Source organism: Oryzias latipes, chromosome 18 (assembly GCF_053564925.1).
Source record: "Oryzias latipes strain Hd-rR chromosome 18, Olatipes_Hd-rR_3.1".
Taxonomy (NCBI): domain Eukaryota; kingdom Metazoa; phylum Chordata; class Actinopteri; order Beloniformes; family Adrianichthyidae; genus Oryzias; species Oryzias latipes.
In genome coordinates, this window is record NC_136254.1 from 8,850,459 (window position 1) to 8,866,413 (window position 15,955).

The window sequence follows — 15,955 nt, forward strand, 5'->3', positions numbered from 1 at the left end:
GAAAAAAAATTGATTTCACAATGTAAACAAACACTAACAAAAAAGAAAAAATATAATCAGGTTTTTGTCTAAAAATGCTACTTAAACTGACTTTAAATAAAAAAACTATGAAAAGATACATCAAAAAGTCCAAAAGTGTCACCTTGAGTGTGTCCACTGTGGAGGAGTGAATACAGCACTACTGTACATGAAAGATGGAAACATCAGAGATTCAGAAACTGATACAATATTTCAACAATAGAAAGAAATGAAACTAAAACTGTCAATGAATGTGACATTAAGTCAATGGTTTCTCTAACAATAATGTCAAAGTTTTAGTGAATAAACAAAGAAAAATGATTTCTTTCTAAAGAAAACTGTTCATCATGATCCCTGATAGAGTTCAGCTGAATCCTGTGGAGAAAACAGCTGCAGTTGAAACATGAAATTCTAACAATTTAGTTCAAACATAGTTCTTCTTTGGTTTGACATGTTTCCTGATGAATGTGATGAAAACAGCAAAAGTTCTTGTGAAAAACTCACAGATGAACTCCAGTTTACAGAGCAGAGTGTGTCCCATCCTCACAATCTAATCACACTGATGAGAAAATCCTGATGAAAAAGAGAAAAATGAAAGTGTGTTTCAGGAAAAGCAAAGAACTGTGAGAAACTAAAAAAAACATGATGTTTTCTGTAAATATTGAATGGAAAAGACTCATTAACTTTCAGTTTCCTTCGTCAAGACAACAATAACACAACTGTCACAATGTTCTCGACTGAGAAGGAATGAGCTAATTTAATACATTTCATTTGTATAAAGAAATCTTGATATACTTCATGGTTTTTTATTTATGATTAAATGACATTTAAACATCATTACCAGCCAAAAACATGTAATTTTAGAAAAAGTAAAGTAAAGATTTTATTCTAAAACAATCAAAGTACTTTTCTGAAACCAAAGCTGAATCCTTTGCAGACACTTGCCATGAACTGGGATTGATTATTGGAACAGGAACACCAGCCTGAACAATCAAACCTCTGCAGATGATCTCAAATGCAGCTGCACCTATCAGACAATTTCATGTCTTTTTCAAATGTGCTGCAGAGAAATCTTCAAGTCCAGATTGTCCACAAAGCAGTGAACTTCTTTCAGTCACCAAGAAATGAAAATGTTCTGATTCTGGTAAGTCTAGAATACTCACAGTGTGGACTGACTGATAGTAGTTCTGCTCTTTGTTCATCCGTGTCCTCTCTTCTAACAGCAAATGTCTTCATTCTTCTAAACCACTAAGATCAGCTTCTGGGATGTGAAGAGTCACATGGTCTCAGTGCAGAAACATTTTCTATTTTTTGCATTTTATGGTCACTTCCTGGTTGAAGTGTTAACATCACATCATTCACACCAGATGAAGAAGAAAATATAAAAAACTGCTGCAGCATGAAGTCATGAGATGATGAACTTTGTCCATTTTCATCCTTTTAGTCGCTCATGTTCCAAAGAATTGGTAAAAATGATAAATGGCGTATACTTATTTAACACTTTTCTATCTTCTTCGAAGTTCTAAAGTGCTTTACAGTCACAGACCCATTCACACATTTACACACTGGTGGCGGCTTTTGAAAAGTGATCATGAAGTAGCAATTATAATTTGCGGTTTGGGTCCAGCCAGAATTAAATGACACCAAGTTACCAGAATAGAGCTGTGAAAGAACAAGCCTGGAGCAAGATTCCACAGATTTACATCACTTGAACATTTCACACCAAGCCTCTTCCAACTATAGATGGCAAACATGCTCTAGTATCGGGTAGTCCAGTGTGAACACCATGACCTAAATGTGTGTTCAGGAAGGTGCATCACATTCCCGGTGTGAACATAGCATTAGAGACTCATTGGCATTATAGAGTCCAGACAACTGCAGTCTGATACAACTGTGTTCTGATCCAAAGTGCTGTTTAAATTGAACAGAATCCTGATTTTGATCAATCCAAAAAGTCATAATTGGAAACATGAACAATACCTGCTGTTCATCAATAGTGTGTGAACGTACCTCCAGTTAAATAGTCCGGACACGTGACAGTTATGGATCCTGTTCTATTACTGACATAGTTGGAGGCTGTGCATATGAACTTCTGCCCTTCTCCCTGCTTCCTGATGTTGTGCTGCAGACTGGAGCCATCATAGGTTTGATTCCCAACAATCAACTTGTAGTGGACATTGTTGGTGGCCTTTAAACTGCAGTTCACTAAAACTGTGCAGAATTGGTTGGAATCAATTAAAACTAGGTGGAAGTCAGAATGGGGACTTTAATTATGGACTCTGAGGACAGACAGGAGTGAAAAGAAAACTATAGAGAACACAAAGTTTCAGTGCATCCATAGTCTTTAAAACCTGGTAGGCATTAAAACTTTTGCTGTTTGTAGTTTGGTTTTATGTTTGTGTTTGTAACATCCAATGAAAGTTAATTAGATGTGACTTCACATAGAAATTAAAAGTCAGTTTAGTTTAGATTCAGTCCTCAAACCAGACATTGAGGACTTCAAGCATAAAACATTATTTTAATTTCTGAAAATTGGCTCTTTTGTTTCAGTCTGAAACGTTTCCTTATTTGAAAGTTTTAAGAAATTAATGTCATGTAAAAAATATATTGCATTCTTTCTTTTGCAGAGACTACAAAATCTAAATTTCATAAAGAACTAGAAAGAAAAACAAGGGTTTACAATAAACCTGAAGAGTAACTGTAAAGGGGTGATTTTCCTAATTTCCTGTACCATTTATGTTTTTTTAATCTTTTTTATTGGTCCTGGTTGTGCAACCTAAAACTCCAAGCGCCCTTGAATGGCTCTTGGCAAAGGTGCTGATCAGTCGCAGATGTGTGTGATCAAGGTAGGTTGGAGTTTAAAGAGGATGAACAGCTGGACTTGGACCAGGAAAAAGCAAGACAACACAAGTGCTGCTGCTGTTGGAGTACCAGCGATGCGAGCCACATGCGTGGTGTTGTGGAGCGGCGGTGGCGGCAGAGGTGGTGGTGCTTGAATCATGCCAGCCCCAGGAATTGGACATCGTAGAGTCTGGGCTCGGCCACATGACTGGGACAGCAAAGTGGGACCACTGGACAATGAAACTGGTAAGTGGAGAGGGAAAGCGAAGGACTACAGCAGATGGGTGTAGTTGCGACCCACCCCTCTTTCAGTTAAGTAATTTACCCTCTCAGTGCAAATCATTGTCAGCCCAAGACAATAAGACTCAACTGGCAGCTTCATGAAATAGTACCCGTAAAACACCAGTGTCAACATTGACGGTTGAAAGACATCTTCAGCTTCTTGGCAATTTTTCTCATGGAATAGCCTTCATCTCTAAGAACAACAAACTGTCTAGTTTCACATGAAAGTTCTCTTTTGTGGCTATTTTGCGCATTTAATTGACCACAAATGTGATTCTGGAGATACTTAACTTACTCAAAGGAAGTTACGTTGTATAGCAGCTCTAACCACCCAAACTGTTTTTAGCTGTGCTAACAAGGGGTTTTCTAATCATCTGTTAGCATTTCTGACACTATGAGCAAACACATTGTACCATTAGAACACTGGAGTGATGGTTGCAAGAAATGGACCTCCAGTCACCATGTAGATAATACACCAAAAACCAACATCTGCAGCTAGAATAGTTATTTTTTGATCAATTATTACATTAATATTGTGCAGCTAATGATGAAGTCACACACACATTTGATTGGCTGTATTTTAATCCAATGACGTGTTAGATAGTGATTGGTCTGGACAAACTACGGTACAACCATAGAAGAAGAAATTGGAAGTTCCATTGTAAACAAAGCTCTGACTTAGAGCAAGATGATTTTCTGAACGGGCTTTTATTATTGTTATGATCATTATTAAGTGCATGTTAGTTTATAGTTTTTTAAATCCGGGCAGCCAGTGTGTTTTTCTTGGCCAAACTGACGCGGAAGAAGGGTTAGGATTAGGTTAATATGTGCTAACAACATTTAGCCGTGGATGAACTTTAACTGGAGGAACATCAGCCTTTATTTGGTTTGGACACGACTGGAAACACAAATTCAAATGATTGTGTAGCCTTTTGTCAGGACTGTTCATTCAAAAGCTGCCTCCTCCAGTCCCAAAGCCCATCATCTGCTTGCACCAGAGACACGGTTCTTCAGCAGCCCGCTCACGCAGAACAGGCGGATGGACTGCGGTCCGAAGCCTCCTCTTGGGCACACCGTAACAAAGCACCCTCCCCTGCCTTCAAACACGAATAATTTGAGTCTGGCTGCTCTGCTCAGAGACATGCAATATCCGTGCACCCATGATTGCGCAACAGTACGTACAGACGGTTTGTAAGATTTCTTTTTTAAACCACTGGTGCCTGGAGGGCTCTGTAGTATAGAGTGTTTTGCTGATTAGTTTAAAGTTATCTTCATAAAAGAAAAAACAGGGCTTTTCTTTCAAAAACAGAAGCATTTCTTAGTGACCCCAAACCTTTGAACTGCAGTTTATATTTCAAAAGATAACTTTTAACCATTTTTCCTTTATCTACATTTTCATTATTTTCACAATAGGTAGGTGTTGTTGATGGCCCCTCCCAGCTGCAACACCCTGTACTCCACCTCTTGACTCGTGTAACGTGTGTATGTTGACACTACATGTCAACTTTATGTCTACATCAGGTTTAAAGAATTGTCTGACACATGAGGGCAGTCAGACAACTTCAGTCACATTTAAAAATAAATAGATGTTAGGATTCATTAGTTGTTGAATATGTTCATAAATCATTTGTTTCTGCATTTCTGAACAAAACTGTTGGTCATCATGCCATTTTTGGTCAATGATAGAAAGAGGAATCATGACTCAGCAAAAACATTTGGATCACGACAGAAAATATCCGTTCAACACTAAAAAGAAAGGATCTTGATGTTTGACAAAAAATACACACAAAAAAATCCTTATTATTTTTTTTTTTGTTTTAAGAATACAACTTTTCATAAATCCAAACTACTATTTATGTTTTCAACACGTTTTTTTGGTCAACAACTTTACTGCACATTTCAACTCCCTTCTATAAATAATTCACTTCTTCAAAGTAAATAATCACCATCATTGTAACGTGTTCCAACATACTAAATAGGCCATTTTGTTTATATGTAAAGGAAATATTAAAGTCCAAACAAAGCCTGCTTTAAATGCAATAAAGCTTTGAAACATTTTTGGTTTTATTATGAGAGACCAGCAGGAGTCTCTCATGTTCATTTGAAGCCTCAAGAAAGGAACCATGAAACCAAGAGAGACTCTGCAGAGGCTTCATGTCACCACTGGTCAACACATTAGTCATGTTTTGGACTGTGAGGAGAAGAACAGGTGCTCAGAGAAAAACCACAAAAGCACAATGAGAACTTGCAAACATTGAAGGGACCTAGTCAGGACTTGAACTTTGTCACTGTTAAGCAAGAGTGCTAACCACCACACAACCATGCAGCAGAGAAAATATATTTTACATTTTAAATCAATTCTGGCTTTGCTGTTTGCTTAAGTTTATTAGGAAGGCTGAGTTTAGAAAGGCCAAACACTCTGCCTAAAATAGTGTCAGCTAACATCGTTTCTACAGCAAAACCTGAAAAACCCCCAGATGCTGAGGTAAGTGAGAAAGGCGATACAAAAAAAGACCTGCTTGTAGGTAACTCATTTTCCCGTAGATAACACTGCTTCTGCTTCTACAGCTCCTTCACAGTTCTTTTTTTAACCAGTGACATTTACATAATGTCGCGGTAAAAAAGTATTTGTCATATGTGTGAAAACTGTTTCATCAAGAATGATTTCAAAAGTGTTACGTGGAGATCATTTCCAAAAATCCCACTGCGATTATCTTCTGATCTTGTAAGAGTGTTAGATACATTTTAACTGTTTAAGACAGAATGTAAAAAAAAAAAACTATCCAGGAAATAAAATTGCATGATTTAAAAATCATTTATAGAATGGTGCAAAAATACGTTTCCGGTCAGTAACAAAACTTTACTTCAATACTTTGTAATGTAACCCTGATTAACAATGACAGAAGTCAAATATCTCCTGAAGGTCCTAGCACCCTACCTGCCAATTTTAACCGCACCTTAGACATTTAGGGCCCCTTGGTGGGGAGGGTGAGGGGACATCACTGTGAGTAATCAGGAGATGTCCCCTCAGTGCCCTACCCGCCAATTTTAACTGCACCCCTCTTAGTACACACACCCCTCCCCTCTCAAATTATACTTTCCAACATAAAATACACACACATGCACACACACACCCTCACAAACACACATACACGCACATTTTGCAAGGAAGGTGGGACCTAGGACCATCTGTCCCCTACCCCTTACCTGGCGGTGCTCTCTCCGCTCGGTGGGGGGGGGGGGGGGTGTTCACATTACATCTGAGCCGGGGGTTGTCCGTGTCCCTGGGGGTGGGTTCTGGTCCTTGCCCCTGGACGCTGGGCCCCGCCAAACTTCCAACAGTGGCCGAGCCTGGTCGGGCCATGTTTACAACACCCCTTGTGGGCCCCCCTTTTTCCCCGGGGTGCTCCCCTCCGGGGTGGGGGTGGCTGGCCCCTGCCTTGCTCCTCCCTGGGCCCACCGTGGGCCGGGTGGGTGGCTGCCTGGAGTGCGGAGTGGGTCTCCCTTGGGGGGTCCTGCCTCGTACCTGGGGTTGGGGCGGGGGGATGCCTGGAACTCCTGGGTGGTGATGGGGTGCTCGTCTGGGGCTGTGGGTGCCCTTCTCGGGTGGGGCCCTGCGTTGGGCTCTTCCGGCGCGGCGGGGGGGCTGCTCTCCTGGTTGGGCTGGGGCGCCGCTCTCTTTCCCCTGTGCTTCCCTGCTCTCTGGCTCTGGGGGCCCCGCGGCGGTCCTGCTGGTCCTGGCCTGGGTGGCGGATTTGGTCGCCCGGGGGGCGGTTGTCCCCTGCCTGCTGCTGTGTGGCGTTGGGGGGTTCCGGCTCCCGCTGCTGCTGCGGCATGGGTCTGGGTTTGGGGGTGGCTGGGCGCTCCTCCTCCTTCTTTTCACATTCAACCATTCATTTTAGAAGAACATAAACACTCACATGAGCACAGGTGTTAGCTCACCTTTGCACTAATAGTTTGCATGACTGAATGAATGAAATATTTCACACTAGTTGGTTGAAAGGCATAGGTATGCGTGAGTGAACACTATCTGTTTTGTGTACATGTTGACATGTGGACATTTTTGCAGCTGGCAGGTATGTTGGTGACATTTCGTGTGTGTGGACAGGCCCCGCCCTTTTTGTACTACATTTGAACCTTACCGTAATGATAAACAACCAGTAAACCTGTCTGCTTACTGGTTGCTTACTACCTCTCACTATCACCCCCCCCCCCCCCCCTCTCTAACATCCCTCTCTCTTCTTCCCCTCTTTCCTTTTCCGTCCGGTCCAACACCAAAGATTTTCAAACATGATTGAAATTAATAAAGTTTGGCCTCAATTACAAAAGGGGTTTATCCAGACATACCTTTGGTTTTTCTGAAGATTAATAACCCCTCTTGTTAAAGTAAAATATGTCCAACACAAGAGGCCCTCAGCTCTCATCTGTCTTCCCAGCTGTTGGACAGGACAAGTTAAAAAAAAAAAAAATAAAAAAAAATGTCTCCTGAAGGTCTTCAAACACTCTAGTGACTCATCACCCCCATCTCAGTGACTCACTACAGTTTTGACTGTTGGAGACTGTTTCTCAAGTGGGATTTTTGTTTGTTATTTTGGCCTTGGTTCACCCTGAAGCCTTTTTGCTTCACTTTTAGTTCTTGTTGATATTTATTTATTTGTAAATACATTTGTTAAATTTGTATGGAGACATTCGTTTGGTGTTTTTGTTAATTCAAATTGGTAGCCAAAACAATTACTTTTTATGTACTGCCTCCTAGGTACCCCTAGACTCAAAAAGGGGGCGTAACAACTTCAAAAATTTCAAAAAGGGACATTGTGTCCGACCGCGATCTGCAATTCATTATTTTGATAGCTACTTGGGATTAATGTCAATCTATCTTTTGGTTTCCATCCACAGTTTAATGGACAAATGAATAGACTTAACCAGCTGCTAAAGACGTCCCTGCAGCTGCTCTGTGGGCTTCATCTTGGGCCTGGAATGTAGTATGGGCAGATAACGCACATAATGCCATATCCTTCCTCTGTCACAGGGTTGTCACTCTTTCAGGTGGTTTATGGTTATCAGTCGCCCTTTGTTTGGACCCCAGGAGAAGGAACGTACAGTAATCCCCCGCCCATTCGTCGTTTAATATTCGCACCCCGCCCATTCGCGGGTGGCCGCAGATGACGTGACATCACAAGCGTGAGACGCAGCACAGCTCTCATTCCGCGAATTTTGAAAAACAATTTACTCTGTACTGTACTGTAAAGTTTTTTGTTTACGCGTTTAAGATTCGTTTAAGATGCGTTTAAGACGGTGACGGCTTTGATGACGTCACCCACGAAGAGTTCAATGAACTGGTTGACGCCCACTCGCAGCCTCTGACTGATCAAGGTTTGGCAGAGCTGACGCAGTCCGCCAGTGAAAACGGAACAGAGGACCAGGAAGGCCCATCACAAGAGGATGAACAGGATGAAGGTCTAACTCTTGAACGGTTGGCTGATCTCATGCAAGCAGCAAAACAACTGCAGGAGAACGTTAAATCGTGGGACCCTTACATGGTTCGTGCGCTACAGTTCTCAAATGCAATTGATTCTGCTATGTCAACGTACAAATACCTCTTCACCAGTATGAAAAAAACAACGGTGCCGGCTGCCTATAACTATGTTCATAACGAACATAAAAAAAAAAGTATAACACGCCCGGAGAAGATACGACACCATCTCCCGACTCCTGAAGTGGGAAGAGACGAGGAATGGCGACAGTTAATAACACTGTAATACATGTACAGTAATCATTTCCATATTACAATATTTCACATTTTTTATTACTGTTAATAAACATTACTATGTAAAAATTAAAATGTACTTTGTCATTACTATACATTACAAGATTCTTACTGTATTAATGAGTAAAGCTAACATAAGGCTTTGGGAGTTTTAAAACAGCGTCAATTATTCGCAGATTTTCGTAATTCGCGGGGGGCTGAGGAACGTAACTCCCGCAAATACGGGGGGATTACTGCACCTTCTCCCATGTCCTTGTTTTGAAGCTTTCACAGGGCATGGAGGATCACCTGACAGAAACTGCTGAGCATTGGCTAGAAGAGGTACACTGACAAGAGGGGTCTGCCGCTCTGCAGTATGCTATAGGTCAAGGATCCCCTGTGGCTCAAAAACAGCAAATTGGAACCCCACTTTGTGGCTTCATTTCCCATTTCCATAGTTGTTAACCTTGTGGCAGTGCGACTGCCTCCAGAGACCATTACGGGTCAATCCTATATTCCATAAGTCACGGGTCAAACAAGTGATCTCTAGTTGCAATAGCGCCCCCCTCGGTGAACCCTCCCCACACCAGGTTCATTGACGGTGGTGAGTCTAATATCCTCCCCCACCCCATTACCTGCTTTGACTTCAAGAGCCAGACTATCTGTTCACATCCTCTGCAGTTGTGAGTTGGTTTCCCTGACAAATAGTGCCCTACCTGCCAATTTAAAAACACCTTTTAAAAACTCCACCCCAGTGCACTTATACATTTACACACACATATTTTGGTACTCCACATGTCCATGCTTAACATTCCTGCCAAATGACAGTTGTGATTAGGGCTTTACTTACCTGGGTTTATGTAGATTAAGAAACACATTTATACAAAATTATTTACAAAATTCCTGTTTAAGATATGAAAAGCATGTTCATCTGTTGAGCCTATTTTACACTAAAACCACCTAGAGTGGTGAGGTTGCAACATTGAACCTTGTTGAAACAGTTGATATGATGGAAGACTAACGATGAAACATCAATCACTTCCCTTTATTTATTTATTTATTTTTTTATTTATTTAGAGCGAGTTTGGGCTACCTCCCAAAGACTGTGGTCAGCCAGGCCCATGGCAAGGAAAGACACCGTCTATTCCAGGAAGAGGTCCGAGCAGGTGTGGAGGAAGAGCGAGCGAGCAGGTTGACGGGTCTTCGGCAGCAGGGATCATGGACTAGGTGGGCAGGGATCTTGCAGGCAGACTTCCATCGGGTCCGTTTCCTGGTACAAGCTGTCTATGATGTCCTGCCCAGCAAACCTCCATGTCTGGGGAAAGAGTAAAACACCATCCTGCGTTCTTTGCCCTGGGAGTGGCTCATTAGAACATCTCCTTAGCAGCTGCCCAAGGGCTCTGGCTGATGGTCGCTACCGCTGGCGCCATGACCAGGTGCTTAAAACACTTGCTGAGAGTTTAGCCTCAGCCATAAAAGCCAGCAAAAACCAGCGCGCTCCAAAGAAGGCAGTACCCTTCATCAAAGCTGGGGAGAAACCTCAGGCGCAAAAACAATTACCGACAGGCCTCCTCCACAAAGCCTTGGACTGGCAGCTGCAGGTTGACCTAGAAAAACAGCTAAGGTTCCCTCAGCACATTGTGAGAAAACAAATCTCTGTTATTAATCTCTGAGACTTCAAAACATCTGATCATGCTGGAACTCACGGTGCCCTGGGAAGAGCGTATGGAGGAAGCGAACGAGAGGAAACGCGCTAAGTACCAGGAACTGGTTGAGGGGTGCAGGGAAAGAGGCTGGAAAACATTCTATGAGCCTGTAGGATGCTGAGGATGCGTCCCAGTGCATCCATGAGATGTTTCATGTACAAGCACATTTATTTATTTATTTATTTACTTATTTATTTATTTATTTATAATAGAGAAGCACTTTGGTACTCCTAAAGGAATTGTAAAGTCCTATAGAAATAAACCTTCATTTATTCATTCACTTGTGGTCTGAGGCATTCTGATGAGGTCTGCTGGTGCATCGTTTACACGATCATGCCAGCATCTCTGAAAATGGGTGTATGGTTTCCCCAGAATGGCTTTGGCAGATACACATCATGAATCTAGCCAAAAAGTTGCCTCCAATGCGCAAACATCTTGTGCCTGAGATGGTTTGAACAGTGATGGTCCTGCCGCTTTTTCGCCAAAAAGACAACACGGCATCCCAGGAGAGGCTAAGGAAACTGGGGTCCTCCAGAGTTTGCAGGACTCTTGAAAAGTTGTTCAAGATGACGTTATTGCATCTGCCCTCTTCTATGGAGTGTTAGTGGGGGGAGGATTCACTAATAGGAGGATGGACACTCTATCTGGCTCTGTTCTGGGATGTCCCCTACAGTCTCTGACTGTGGAGGGTGAGAGTAGGATGTCACTGCAAATGGAATTCTTCATGGATAATCCTCTTCATCATCATCATCCTCATCATCCTCATCCTCATGCTCAGACCGTGGGGCGCAGTGAGTAGCTCAGTCAGTCAGAGACTTTAAAACCACGCTGCAGGAAGGAACGCTTTCGCAGATCTTTCTTCCTATGACCTAGTACACTGGTCCCCAACCACCGGGAAATTTTGGCACCGAGACGCACAGAAAGAAAAAATAATTTCCATTTTATTGTTTTTTCGAAAAAAACTTTTTATTTTTTTATTTTGAAAAGTGACCAGACACACTTAACGCACGTCAAAGTCGCAACACCAAACTTCACCTGATACATACACCCCGCTAAAATTAAAACCAAACAACCAAAATGAGCAAAAAAAACATTATTATTATTATTGTTATTATTATTACTAAAGAGAAAATACCACCCCCGGTCCACGGTAAACGTGTCTTGCGTTGCACCTCAACCCCCGCCCCCCCACCCCATACACACACAGGTCCGCGGGAAAAGTGTCTTGCCTTGTACCGGTCCGCGGTGACAAAAAGGTTGGGGACCACTGACCTAGTAGACTCAACATCAGGGGGACCTACTATTGGGAAAAGGTAGGTGATAGCCTGGGGCCCCTAACTCTCTTGGGGCCCTGAGCTGAACACTCAATAAAAGTGACCAAAATAAAATGTACTTCAAAGTACAGTTACGAAACCAAAACACACGTGTTGTGGATATCCCAAAGAAGTTTTGAAATCATTATGGGACGGCCACACGACCTACGGCTTAGCGGCCATTTTGTCGCGAACTCTGACCTAACATTGCGGCCGAATATCCACCTCTGGCCGCTCGGATTGGCTGACAGAGGAGCCCGCCTGTTTCAGTCAGTCCAATCATGAAAGTCCACTCCTCCGTATCCGGGCAGAGGAGTGGGGGGAAACAAATTCAAGACAAAGAGAAAATTTTATTAGGGGCTGTCGTCTAATGATCCATTTGGTGGATTCTATTCTAACTCCACCAGTATTCCTTATCACCTTAGGACAATGTCGTAAAACCCACTCATCCTTGCTGTGGATGAGAGAACAAGATGAACAGACACACAAAGCTCTAAAAAGTTAAAATGGTCAATTTGAGTTACCATTTAAACATTCTTTCTAGACAAATACATTTAAACTATGATAATAATAAAACAATGTCCTTCACATTGTCCCTCTTTTCATTATTAAGACATCTTTTGTCCACCCCCCTCTCTTGGACTGGGAAAACCCCAGGCCACTAGTGGAGGGAAACATTGTAGATTTAAATAGAGATAAGGCACAAACACATAAAACGAAATAAATGTAAAGTAAAACATAAAAACAACAAACAGTTTGGTGCACCGGTAAGGTGAACAGGCGTCCCGTCCACGTTCCTGTGAAAGGCAAGATCTCAACGTGAAGAAATGATACAACTTATTATTGTTGCCTTGCAGCCATGAGGTCAGTCGCACCCTTGTCATTAATCATTGACCTCAAAGAGGCAGTGCGTTCCACAAAACAAAGAAGAAATATCTACTATAACCACAAAGACCCAAGAAAATCAACATGTCCAAACCATCTCGAGATGTTTATGCTGCAAATTATTAATTGAGCGGCTGGGTAGCTCGGTTGGTAAGGTGGGAAGCTACCATGCAGGAAACCAGGGTTCGATTCCCGGAGGGGAATGAGCAATGGTACTGGGGGCAATTACCATATCAATGGCGAGCAGTTAACATCACCCAGTGAGGGTCCTTAGGCAAGACCCTTAACGCTACTGCCTCCCGAGCGCGGTTTCGGCTGCAGCTCACCGCTCCCCAAGGGGATGGGTCAAATGCGGAGAAAGAATTTCCCTTCGTGGGATAAAATACAGTGTATAAAAAAAAAAAAAAAAAAAAAAAAAAAAATTAGACATTCTATGCTCCATAGACATTGAAGATCCTGTGCTGGAAACAGTTCTGCCGACAGACACTGTAAAACTCAAATCATACAACTTCAACAGAAGATCTTTCATTGCTTGCAGGCAGGCTTCAGGAGTTGGAGCTGCTAGCAGGAGGTCATCACCATACAGCAACAAAACACAACCCTCTGGTATGACAACATTCTACAGGAGAAATTGCAGACATTGATTGAAAATGCCAGGACAATTTTATTAACACCTTTGTACTGACATGCGAATAGATATCTGCTATTTTCATGTAATGGAATGCAAAAGAAAACATTTGCTAAATCAATGGCAGTGAACAACACACATTGTGGGGTTAAAGTTGACAGCATGCAATATGGGTCAGGGATGGGTAAGACTAGCGTAATGGTGACGTCATTAACAGCCCTTAAATCTTGTGCCATGTGATAAGTTTTACCATCTGCTTTTAAAACTGGTCTCAAAAGAGTACACCATGAAGAAAGCAAATGCTCAATGACACCAGAGTTCCATAAACCAGTCAGAATTTCCTCCATCCCTTCATCTGCATCCTTCACCACCAGTACTGTGGTCTGAAAACTTTCACTCCTGCAGTTACCTGAATCTCCACCGTGGGAACAGTGGAGGATGAACCAACATCAAATTAACCTGTGGAGCATGAAGCGTCAGGGAGCGTTCTTAACATCGCCTCTGCATCTTCATGATCCGTCTTCCGTCTTCTCTGTGATGTCTGACAATGCAGACATTCTCTAGAACTGAGGAGTTAGTCGTTGGAGGCAAGGTTAACCTGTAAATTTTTATTGAGGGAGAAAGTTGAACACCTGAAAAAGCACAATTTTGACAGTTTGTGTTGTTAACGTCCCTTTTAGTCATGGGTCCGAGTTGCCGAGCCTCATGACCAGGGGGAGTGCTAAATGTATGTGAGATACAGCTGTGTCTTACATCCGGTGCCATTGCAATTGTGAGTGTGTGAATGAACAATGAAACCGTCACACCCTCAGGACCAATGTATATGTAAGTGGATTTTAAATGCCACATGTGGCCTGCTACCTGATAAAATGCTTCCTGATACAGTTGATCATCCTGTCAGTCAGAATAGAGTGTGCAGTTCAGGTCATCAGAGGCAGAAAAATATGGCTTCAAGGACAGGATTCATGGCTTCCATACCTGAAATTCATGGAACACACCTGGGTTGTCAGGGGCCTCTGGATCCAGCCGATGTCAGCAGTGGGGGTTGGCTGTGGTGTGTGGCATCCGATCTGAAAGAATGCTGGCTCCTGTTTTGACAAGAATGTCCCGTCCCAACAGATTCACAGGCGTGTGTGGTGAATGCACAAATGAATGTTCCACCATCTGGTCAAAACTCAGTCGGATGGTCTTTTGCAGGTTTTGAGGAGTCATATGTTCATTTGTCAGAGCAGATGGAGGTAACTGACAGTTTATAGAGGAACATGTTGCACCAGTGTCCACTAAACCCATCATGGGGTTACCTCTGAGCTTGGAAAGAGACCATGGCTCCTGCATCAACAAATGGTATTGTCCGACTTGCCACTCCTGTGGTCCTCGCTACAGTGGAGGAGGGGCTTGGAGTGGTCGTGGGTACTGTTCATTACCGCCACGCCCTCTTACCCTGGTCTGTGCATTCTGCTGTTGGGTACCTTGTTGTGGGCAGTCGGGCCCAGTTGTCCTGAGCGCCACAGATGCCATTTCGAACTGCTGCTGGGGAGGGGGGGGGGGGGGGGGGGTCATGTCTTCATTTGATTAGAGGAGGTGACTCGAGGGTCAGTCACTCCTAACTCAGCTCCTTCCTGTGAAGCCAGAGAACTGAGAAATGCTCCTCTTGTCACTCACCCAATGAAGCAGAGGGGGTTTTCTGTGTAAAGATTTATGAGGTCTCAGGAGGGGTCTGTTCTTCACCTTTCCTGCAACATAAAAGCTATGTGCTGCTTGGAAAAAGTATGTTGTTACAGCATATTTATTACTGTCATGCTTTGTTTTCACCATGGCCAACACTGTGGATGCAAGAATCAGTTGATTAGTGATGAAAATCAGGAAAGGAAAAAATCCCTAAACTTTTCTTTGGAGCCGGAAGTCTGAATCTGTGAAGATCTTTCCAACTTTACCAAACATCAGCTGCCAGAAAATTTAAAATAATGAATCCATGGTTCGCTAGTGAGGACGCTGGAAAACCAACTCCGACAAGACAAGAATACGCATCAGCAGCAGAGTTTCCGTGGAACAGGAGGTTGCCTGTGGTGGAAGATCGACTCGAGTGCAGAAACTTCCAGCAGATGACAATGAAAAACTGTCCATCCTCCGCTCCTTTACTGGCAAGCAGAAACGGGCGAGTTATGCCACACTTCTGGACTGCAGAACTTGAGTTTGGGCTGACTTGTCTGCTTGTTCTTTGGAGCCGCACTGCAACGAGACGGACTCTGACGATGAGGAAAGGGAAGCTGCCGTGTTTGATAGGAATGTAGCCCAGCTGTTCCAGATACAGAAGATGAGGACTTTGGTGGATTTTTGGATGCTGATTGATGGCTGAAAAAAAAATCACAACTGACTCAGTTTTGCGCTCGCTGCCTTTTTAAAACACACACCAAAATGCATGTTGTAACTGTATATTGTAACTTTAAATACAGAAAAAAAAAACACACCGATAACTGAAACGGCACGGTATAGTCCAGTGTTGTTGTATTGTGTGTTATAAAATAATATGGCTTTA

The 15,955-nt window shown here is 42.9% G+C and overlaps 1 long non-coding RNA gene across 1 annotated transcript in view; it reads left to right on the forward strand.

Moving 5' to 3' along the window:
* LOC144987372 (uncharacterized) overlaps positions 1–15,955 on the forward strand; it is a 215,991-nt gene that overhangs the window by 67,975 nt on the left and 132,061 nt on the right. The gene's annotated exons all lie outside the window — the stretch shown is intronic.